Source organism: Microtus ochrogaster, chromosome 18 (assembly GCF_000317375.1).
Source record: "Microtus ochrogaster isolate Prairie Vole_2 chromosome 18, MicOch1.0, whole genome shotgun sequence".
In the NCBI taxonomy this organism is placed as follows: Eukaryota; Metazoa; Chordata; class Mammalia; order Rodentia; family Cricetidae; genus Microtus; species Microtus ochrogaster.
In genome coordinates this window covers 67383521-67394649 of record NC_022020.1, presented here as the reverse complement: position 1 = coordinate 67394649, position 11129 = coordinate 67383521, and the positions used below count along the sequence as shown (strand labels likewise).

The 11129-nt window shown below is 44.0% G+C and overlaps 1 protein-coding gene across 1 annotated transcript in view; it reads left to right on the top strand.

Annotated features, from left to right (window-relative positions):
- Positions 1-11129, top strand: part of Znf407 (zinc finger protein 407) — a 364962-nt gene that overhangs the window by 829 nt on the left and 353004 nt on the right. The gene's annotated exons all lie outside the window — the stretch shown is intronic.

Genomic DNA, 11129 nt, shown 5'->3' with positions numbered 1-11129 from the left:
ACCCACGCCCTCGCCCGTCGGCGGCGCTCGTCCCGCTGCCCGGCGACCTCCGGCCGGTGCAGCAGCTGTCGGGGCCGCGGCTGTCTCGCGCCCTCTCGGGCTCCTTGGGCGCGGGTGTCCCCTTGGCTAGAGCGCTGACAGCCGTGCTCGGAGTCCGCCGCGCCGCCCTCGGCTCCGGGATTGGCCGTTCCCCGGTCCGTCCCGGAGGAGCACGCTTCCCCGGCTGCCCAGCGTCTGCTCCGAGGGACGGGCTTCCCGGCAGAGGCTCCGCGCAGCCCGCTCCCGTGCACCCGGGTGCCTTGCCGAAGCCGCTGCCGCCTCTGCCGCCGCTGCCACTCGCGCTTCTTCCGTTACGCCATGCCGGTGACCGGGAGCCCACGACGGAAAGGGAGGTTCCTGCTCTGCGCGACTGCCGGGGGACTCGGGCCCCTGCGGCGGTCGACACCGGTCAGCTTGGCAGTGGGCAGCGCGCCTCGTCCCACTTAAACTCGGCACCCTCGGGACCACCGCCGGCTGTGCTTGCCTTCTGTCTGCAGCTCAGTCTGCTGGGCGATGGGAGCAGAGGCTGCTGACCCCTGTTGGTAGCGTTGGGTTTTGAGTGGAGCGTTTATATTGAAGAGTTCTGGAACAGGACCTCTTGGCGGAGTTGGCCTCTGTGAACACACTGCTCCACACTCACACCCCCTCTCTTTCTCTGTATCCCTCTTCCTCTCCTCCTCCCTCCTCTCTCCGATTTTTTTTTATTATGTAATGGGATGTAAAAGTCCAATGGTGACTTTTTAGCCTATGTTTGACAGGGCTGGTCACACACAGTATGTACCTAATTGGTGGGATCTTAGTCCATCTTGAAACAAAATACTGATTAGAAAGTATTCGAAGATCTCCTGTCTGTTGAACATACGCTATAACTCATAAAGCAGGACAACTTTGTATAGAAGTTACTCCAAATTCACTAACATCCATAAAATAACTTGAGCAAAATCAATGTTCACATTCAAATGTTTGGTACTTGTTCCAGATAGGAGTATTCCTGTTGGCACAAGCCAGACTTTGTGCTACAGCAGATGAGAACTGGTTACATTAAAAAACCCCACCAGGTAACTTCCACTACATTTGCAGATCTGTTTTAGCACTCACAAGGTACATTTATTAAAATAGCCAAGTGTTAGCTTTCCAGAATCTAGAATAATGGCCGGCACAAACAGGAAGTGGAGACCATACCCACTGTTTGTGCTCCACTACAACTTTTCTACAAACCTGAAAACCGCTTAAAAGGGTTTTTGTTTGTTTGTTTTTGTCTTTGGAGACGGGGTTTCTCTGTAGCTTTGGTTCCTGTCCTAGAACTAGCTCTTGTAGACCAGGCTGGCCTCAAACTGACAGAGATCCACTTACCTCTGCCTCCTGAGTGCTGGGATTAAAGGTGTGCGCCTCCACCGCCCGGCCCAAATTAGGCTTTTCTTACTGGAAGAGAATGCTAGTAAAATAGAATGCTAATTTTTTTATTTCTCTCTTAAGAAAAATAAACGCACCACACACATATACATACACACGGAGGGGGGTAGGTTTGCTAATTAGGTGGTGAAAAGAATCCTAGTTTGTAAATTCCCGAATGAGTTAAGCTGTGCAGATCCACCTGGCACTTTGACCCTCTTGGCAATAAGTGCTAGTGGGTGTTTCTGCACGGTGGCCTAACATTCTCCCTAGTTGTGGAGTTCATACAGGAAGCATTTCTTGTCTGCCTGCTTTGTCCCAGTCATTGTAGCAAGTAAACTGATGGGCGGGATAGCGGAGTACTAGGTAGTAACTGGCCGTGGCAGTACAGTCTCGTGTTGATCCTGTGTTCTCTGAGGGCGAGGCATTGCACTGCTGCTCATGGTTCTTGGGTGTCAGCTAGGAATGGGCTTTGACTGATGTAAGCAGAGGGGCATGTACTGGAAGAGTCATAGCAGGCTGGAGAAATGTGTTCCAGGAGAGAGACTGGGGGTCTTGACTGAGGTCATAGCTTGGCCACATCCTGTAAGTAGTCTGCTTAGAATTTTGCTACTGACTGGAGAAACTACCACCTTTGTGATGCACTCCTGAGTCCCCTCTGCGTCTCCATCATTGTGTCCTTTAAAGTTCTAAGTGGTAGGACATAAGATTGGCCAGACCACCTAGTTCCTAGGGAGTGGAGACAGTGTATTTTCTGTGTCACAGCATCTCATAAACAGCCCTGGATTCTTTTAAAATATGAAGGTAACTTCAAGAGCAAAAAGGTTTAATGTGACTATTACCAGTCAGCTTGTTGGACTCCTGTTAATTTACCCTCAAAAACTGGCTAAGCAAGGAGAAGTGGCATTTCAAGTGCTGGCTGGTGCTTACCACTTTGGTGTATACTTGAGCATCTGAACATTTTGAGTGAAGTCTACTGGAGGTGCTACTTGTTATTGTTGCAGGTCCCGTGTAGTCCTAGGTAGCAGGACCCTTAGCTCTCTCGACACAGTGTAGTCTTTGTGAGAGTCCAGGGAATCTAAATGCCTCTGCTCTTAGCAGCAACTGTCATTGCAATTTCTTTTCTTTCTTTCTTTCTTTCTTTCTTTCTTTCTTTCTTTCTTTCTTTCTTTCTTTCTTTCTTTTTGATTTTCGAGACAGGATTTCTCCATAGCTTTTTTGGTTCCTGTCCTGGTAGTAAACCAGGCTGGCCTTGAACTCACAGAGATCCGCCTGCCTCTGCCTCCTGAGTGCTGGGATTAAAGGCGTGCGCCACCACCACCTGGCCTCTGTCATTGCAATTTTTGGGAGGGATAGTGTTTTAGTTACTGTTCTTTGGCTGTGAGGAGAGACCATGACACCTTATCAAAGGAAGCGTTTAGCTGGGCAGCTTTAATCCCAGGAAGCAGAGACATGTGGATCTTTGTGAGTTTGAGGTCAGCCTGGTCTACAGAGTGGCTTCCAGGAGAGACTCTAAAGCTACACAGAAAAACTAAAAATGAATAAATACATAAATTAAGTAAAAGAAAAGAAGCAATTAGGGGCTTGTTTGTAGTTTCAGAGTTAGTATACAGTCATGGCTGGAAGGGCAAGGTGCTGGGACAGTTGCTCACCCGAGTTCTCCAGTTCCAGGCAGAGAGAGAGAGAAGACCTGGCTTGGTACGGGGTTTTGAAACATCAGAGCCCATGCTCAGTGGCACACAAGTGGCACACTCCTCCAGCAAGGCCATCTTCCTAGAGTCTTAGCAAGGAGGCAAACTTTGATTTGTCACAGTGTCCTTGTTCTGCTCTGTAACGGTGCTGACCTCTCTAATTACAGTTCTTTGTGTATTGCTTTGTCCACAACTTGAAAGGTCTTCTTACCACTCTTTGCCATACTGACTCTTTTCCAAATCTTTGTGCTCTGCTTTTGTCTTTCTTACTGTAAATCTGGTTAAAAGCATGCTGCGATATCTTGGAATTTTCTTCCCCAGATATAAATTCGTCCTTTAGTTTTGAATTGAGCCTTGCTCAGATTTTTCAGATCATGGACAAATGACAGTTAGGTTGTTTGCCAGACTGTAGCAAGAGTGGTGTTTAGTCTGATACCCACCCAATAGGATCCTTGTTCCCTTCTGTGGCGAAAACAAACTGGGGTCAGGGACAGGACATCTTTTGCCTAATAAGTTCTACTTCCTAAAGGTTTTACAAGCATCACAATAAGACCACAAGCTGGGCATCAAGAGTTCAGAACTGGAGCATGTTGGGGACATTCCAGATTCAAATACAACACAACCCATACCTCATGTATACATATCTATATCTGTATTAAAGATTTCTTTTGGTGGAAAGTGACTTATATTCTTTTCATTATTCTCCAACTATACTATCTCACTACTGTAATTAAATTATGGTTCCAACAATCTTGTTTCCCTCTCCATTGTGACTACCTACCTATAGCCAAGAAGTAGCTGCAGAGAAGACTGCAGTTGATGACGGCATCAAAGTATAAAGGAGCTTACAGCTTCCTAGAGTTGTATCCAGAACTTTCCCACTGGTAGCTCTGGAGGAGGACTCTCAGGGAGAGGGTGGGCATGGATGGATAGCTCTCGACAGGAAGTTTCATTTTTCCTTTTGAGCATTAATGCTTTTATGTGCATGGCTATTTTCTGGATGTAATGTTACTTTTTTAACAATTTGGCTCCCTTGTGTTTACCCCAGAAAATTGGAAGTGTCTGAAATACTAAGGACTTGGTACTAAGGAGTAATAAAGGTAATAAAAAGAATTCCATGAAAATAACAATAATGTTTTGAGCTCTTAGTTGGTGTAAACTTTTCATAATCTCATTTAGTCCCCAGCACATTCTCTGAAGCCGTGTCCTACATTTTATCCACTATGGTGCATTCAGTTTAGGGTGGGCACGCAGTTTGTGCAGCTCTGTGCAGCTCTTAAATGGTGGAGCTAGTTTCTAGCCAAGGCGGTGTGACTGTATAGCCGCTCTTTGAGTCATAGGCCAGTCCACTGACTTCATGACACTTTAGCCAACACTCTCCCATGGTTCAGTCCTTAGATGTCTGATTGTAGGCACTTTGCCCCAAGGCAGTGTATAGTCTCGTTATCAGACACGTCGTAATGTGCGTATAATGTGCGGCAGAGCCCAAGAGGAGGGAGGAAGGCCATTGCAGGGCACAGGGTACCCTAAAAGAGGGCAGGGCATTCTGGGAGCTGTCAGGGTAGCTGAGCAGAGCCCTGGGAAGTACAGCAGTCAGAAGCAGGGCTCCAGGTGTCAAGCTCCTTCTCAGGTTCCACTTTCACACACAGACTTAAAATTGCAGCTGTCTGTATGTGTGCGCATCAGCAAATAGGAGCTCGCTGTTCATGGGACACATGTCTAATTTATGTAGCTGGAAATAGTCATGTACAGCTTAATAAAAGACTTACATATTGAAGGTGAAACTATAAAACATTTAGAAGGTAATTCGGGGCAATAGTTATATGTATGATTTGAGATTTTTGAGTCAATCACAAAAGATACAAGTCATAAGAGAAAAAATGAGTTTTATTGTCATTATTAGTTTGGATAATGGTATATGAAAAAGACCCAGAAATAATCAGGCAGATTAACACAATTGAATGTGTCAGTACATATTATTGGTAAAAGTTTAATGCTAGTTGAAGAGCAAGCAGCAAAAGTCAGAATAATAGGAAACAGGTTAGGGAGAGAGCAGGTAAAGTGCTAGCTGCTAAAGCCTGATGAACAAGTGAGAAGTCAGGGCAAGTAAGCACTCTCAGCCCGTGCTCGTCCTGTAAGATGGACAGTGGAGGGACACAGCCAGCCTGGGATACACAGCACAGAAGCAGAAACTGGAGACTGCCTGGACAAGGTGGAAGGCGGAAACTGACTTCTGTATCGGCGAAAATGAATGCAGACAGAAATTGTAATAATACATACAGCTTTAATTGATTAATAGACTTACAGAACCAGAGGTTCCAGCGGAGAACAGGAAAGCAGAAGGGGGCGCCGGGAGTGCGCCCGCAATCTTTATAAGTAAATATCCTTGGGGGACCCCGCCCTACAGACTTCCTCTACAAGTACGCACCCATTCTCTCCCCTTCTCTATTACACGCACACGCACACACACACACGCGCACACATGCACACACACACACACACACAGAAAAGAATCTTCAAGTATATATTTTATACACCCTCACCAAAGAGATAAGTATAAAGATGCTCCCGTTGGTCAGTAGCTAGAAGAACTAATTGGTGTGTAATTTATGCGCTGCTTATACAGCGAAAAGGCCTGGCAGAATTGTTGGGAGGTTAGAAAGCATTCCGAGTGCTTAGGTAAGACAAGGAGTATTGTGTGACTGTAAATTGGCAGTGATGTGAGCTGTGTGTACTCTGACTCAGAATTCTTCATCAGCCACCTGAGTGTTCAAATTATTCTCTCTTAGTCTTTATTTTACAGTACTGGTGCCAAATTGTTTTCTACAATTAATGGAAATTAATCTTACTATGTAGTCTTGGCTGGCCTGGAACTTTTTATGGAAATCCAGCTAATCTCAAACTCACAAACATCTCTGTCTGCCTGTTTCTTCTGTGCTAAAGACTTGGGCTGACAAACCCTGGTGATGGTAACATTTGAGAAACATTGCCCCAGGGGAAAACTTACCTGAGTGCCTGGAGCCACGTACCAAAGGAAAGCCTTAGATAGGCATGTCTGAGCCTCTACAACCCCAGCTGTTCTGGAGGCTGAGGGAACATAGGCTTAAGGCCAGCCATACCTCACTATCCTGACAACCTTCACTACCACAGGCAGCTTGAGAAGACCTCTCTCCAGCTAAAGGGATATAAGTATTAATGGCAAACAAAGCTAAATGTACAAGACTGTATATAGTATTTGCCACTGTCTCCACTTTTTAAAGTTCAGAAGCACCCAGAACAAAGTTGCATTATTGTTAAAAATACAGACATAATTGATACACAGCAGGTAAGGTCTTCGATGGAGCTTTCTAGGTTGTGCTTGTCTGGTGTATGCAGCGCATTGGATCCATACTCAGTTCTAAAAAAGGAAACACCAAGGAGGGAGGGAGGGAGGGAGAGAGAGAGAGACAGAGAGAGACAGTAAGAATCTTACCTTTCTAAGAAGGTAAAGAGGGGAGGGAGGTCTACACGGAAGGACTCAGGTAACACATTGTGTTTCCTACATTGTGGTCTGTGCTCTAGGTCTTAGGTTATTTCTGTCTCACGCCTGTCTTCATGAGCTCTATTTAGTTTGTATGAAAAGCGAAAGCTGGAGGTGAAGATGTGATCTTGGGGAAGTGTCACAGATCTTGACTCCTAAGTAGGACAGTAAAACTGGTCTCCTGATTCTGTTAATTCCTGCTCATCACTTCCTGTCCCAGGCACCTCTTTGAGCACATTATTGACAAGTTTATATGTCATTAAATAACCGACTTTACCTCATAATGGCCTCTGGCAGCAGGCTTTATTTATTACTATTCTAGCCTCACAGGACACAGGAGAGACAGCTTGCCTGTGGGCGCAGTTATCAGTGGGAGCAGTCCAGCTGTTTAAAGGGAAAAGTCATGTATGCACAGACAAATAGGCGGAACAAACAAAAGTCAGGCCACAGTAGAAATGAGTGAGTGTAGAGGCAGACCTGTGAGAGGTGTTCTTCCTTTTTTCCAAGTTACTCTTTCTTTACCTTTGTAGTTTATTTTCAGAGCAACACACTTGCCTTTATCATTCTCGTAGATGACAGACTTCCTCATTTTCTGTCTAGCTTACCGTAGGTATCAGTTAAAGGAGTGCATGCTAACTTAAAATATAATTATGATTCGCTGCGGCTTCGAACATCTCCTTTTGCCTAGACAGTTTGTTGAGAAAAAAGGGACATTTTTTGGGAAATCAACACTTGCCGGTTTTCCTTCTTGATTTTGATAACCTTGTTTTCTTATGTCATATTAAAATCTGCACTGGGATTCTGTCTTATAACTACCAGTTAAACTGTAAAGTTAAGCTATCACGTTGTCACTGCCACCGCTTGGAAAGTTATGCAGGAGGAGTAGAAATGTGGTTTCAGCAGCCCTGTGTCAAATTAAATGTACTTTAGAACCAAATAGTACTACTATTTTTGTTTGATAACCAAAGTGCTAAAATTGTCAAAATCGAGAGAACTGTCAAGCACTTGCAATTAGGGGATGTCATAGTTTCTGACAGACTCAGTCCCTTACCAGGAAGGTAAAAGCTAAAGAGACCTTCTGTGGCAGAGCTGTCTGCATTAAGTAAGGCACAGGGATGTGATCCCATATGATCCCTTCTAGGTACATGTGGAGTATAAGTTTTTCACAGCAGAGTTTTAGGTTCTTGGGCTCTTGTTCCTCTCCGCTTTGGAAAGCTAGATGATCTCCATGCTCTAATTCTGAATACTTTTTGCGGGCTTGGTGTTTGTACTTCTCTTTTGTTTCCACTTATATAGTGGGTCTTTTTTCTTTTATTAAAAATAGATTTAAATAAAGCTAGGTAAGGCAATTAAAAGCGTAGGAAAAAGACTAATGCAGGCTGAGTAACACTGGCTTAATCATCATGTGTAATTCAAGCTCAACACGCTCTTCAGTTACTAATTGTTATGCAGAAAGAACCCTGATAAATAGAACTGGAGCTTTGTGTTTGAGATCTAGAACCAGTAACAGCCACTTCTTTGGAAGTATATAGTTGATTAGTGGTTTCTGCTGGGTGTGACTTATGGAGCAGAATTTGATGTATATTAGATCAATTATTTTTCAATAAAGAGTATCAGTTAAAGGAGTGCATGCTAATTTAAAATATAATTATAAGACCATTAGAATTTAAAGGAAGGTGGTAATGCAGTTTTAAAAATAGCTTAGAAATTTTAGGTCATTGAAGGAAGGGAATAGAAATGACAGTCTTTCTAAAAATGAGATCAAATGGTTTTCATTAAGAACCTTCAGGAAGCAGGATCTGGTATCTCTTATGTATTTTATTGTGACATTACGGCAATGCTTGCTAAAGTGTGACATTGGAAGGAAGTTTATATAGCATACTATAGTGCAGACAAGCATGTAGTAGTCTTGTTTAAGTTGTTCATTATGTGTTTTTGGCTGACCCTGACCCTCAACATATTCCCTGTCTATAGCTGTAAGGGTCCAGTACATAAACATGAAATGTTTCTTTTCTTTTCTTTTTGAAGAGTCAGGGAGGCTCAGTGGTTCCCAAATAAAGCTTTCCAGCATTACCCAGAGGACTCTTTGAAATGTAAGTTTCTGCTACAGAGCAGATTTTCTCATTCAGAATATATCCTTGGAATTTCATACCTTTGCTCCCTAGCTGTGTTCGTAGAGGGTTGGTGTTGATGCAGGAAGACTGAAGCACAGCATAAAGGGCTGACTGGCTTTGTGATTCACCACCAGCACAGCCTCCGCTCCCCGAAACAGGAGAGTGTGTGGGCAGGGCAGAGGTGAAGTGAGGGGTTCTGTAAGGTGGGAACAAGGAAACATAGGGAGAGAGAAGCTACTTAGTATCAGCTTCCTTACATCCCCTTTCCACGCAAGAGAAAGTGTGTGTGTGTGTGTGTGTGTGTGTGTGTGTGCGCATGTGCGTTTATGTATGCCATATACATCTGCTTTTATCCTGCTCTGAGATGAGCGCTCCCACTGGCCTGTGATCACCAGGGCTCCTTCTGCTCAGCCTCAGCATTGGGATGCAAGTGTGCACCACTGTGTCAGACACTTATGTGGTCTCTTGGGCTCACACCCAGGTCCTCTTGCTTGTGAGGTAAACACTTTACCAATGGGGCTATCTCTCCAGCCTTCAGCTTACTTTTTCTTGTTGTGAGAAAGGTCTCACTACGTAGCCTTGACTCCTGGGACTTGCTGTGTCATCCAGGCTGGCCTTGAGCTCACAAAGATCATCTTGACTCTGCCTCCACAGTGCTGAGATTAAAGGCATGCACCACCACTCCCGTCTCCATGTCACATTTAGGTGCACTAGAGTCTCCTGTTTTTAGGAAAAAATAGTCTGTTTTGGGCTCTAGTTCCTTAAAGCTTCAGTTTTGGTGATGCAGCATTTAGCGAGTAACTCCATTTCGTTGTGATGTCGTCTTTCGGGATCTAATTCAGACCCAAGTCCAGAGTAGTGGTTTCTCTTCGTTTTGTGCTGAGATTAAAGGCATGCAGCACCATGACCAGCTCTTCAGTGTTTTTGTGCTCATATCCACCACCGAAAGCAAAACAAAACAAACCATGACAGAAGTATAACTAGAAAAACAGTTGGCTTTGTATCCTCTTTCATACCCGCTGCTTGCCAGGCCTTCCGCTTCCCCTTGTAGTTAGTGTTTCTGTTTCCCTTCCTCCATGCCACACTGCACCCTCATGTACTTCTGTTTACATAAATCCGTACATTATCAGTGAGATCCCAAATAGGAGAGAATATTGGTTTATTTTTTTTCTGAGATTTTTTTTTGTGATCTTGCTTAATATAATACATTCTCAGCCATTTCATTTTCCTACAAATTTAACTTTATTTTTTTGAAATTGAGTTGTATTTGTGTGTGTGGGTGTGTGTATGATTTTGCTTTTTTCCTTGTACACATTAGTTATTAAAAATTTTTAAAGACTGCTTACTGAAGCCAGATCATAACAAAACAAAAGAATGGAAGAGAGGAAGGAAGGAGAAGGTGGCTAGAGAGATGGCTCAGCAGTTAAGAGCACACGCTGTTTTTGCAGACCTGTGTTGAGTCCCCATCACTCTTGCTGGGGAGATCACAGTCACCTGCGTCTCCAATCCCCGATGGATCTGATATCCCCTTCTGACCTCTGCAGACACTGTACTCATATACACAAATCCACACTAAAACATACACAGACACATAATTAAAAACAAAATCTTGTTGGGCGGTGGTCGCACGCTTTTAATCCCAGCACTTGGGAGGCAAAGGTGGGTGGATCACTGTGAGTTCGAGGGCAGCCTGGGATTAGTTCCAGGACAGCTAGGGCTGTTACACAGAGAAACCCTGTCTCGAAAATCAAAAAAACAAAAAACAAAAACCACGCAAAAAAACAAAAACAATAAAAATATCAAAAACAAAACAACAAAATCTTGATTAAAAACAAAAAGCTTATATGTGGGACCTCACTTTGTCTGCTGTTGGCGGTAGTGTTTTCAGACTCTGAGAGACCTGTTTATATGTTGAATGCTATTTTTTTTGTTTGTTTCTTCAAATGCGTAATCCACAAAATTTTGTTGGAAATTGTTTTGGTTATAGGAAAACTGGCAGACATAGTATGTCTAATGGACTTGCAAAATAGTCTCCTGCTTCAGTGTTTAGGACTAAGTCTGGTCACTGCTAATTTTATTATGGAGAGACGAAAATACGTAAAAAGCTTGCAAACAGTGTCAGCAAGCTCTTTTAAAATTAGTGAGCACTAGACCTAATGCAACGTTAAAGAACTTGAGATTCAGTGACATGAAAGTGAGATTCTTACACTGATACTTTGATTTTTTCAAAAAGTAAGAGCTTGAAGGTGATCCCAGGGAGAAAGCCTGGCCCAAAGCACAGAAAACGCGGCTTTGTGATTGAGATTAGCACTTGAGGAGAGAAGGCTCAGGGACTGTTCACTTCTCTCCTCCAGTTACCTGTGTTCGCAGATG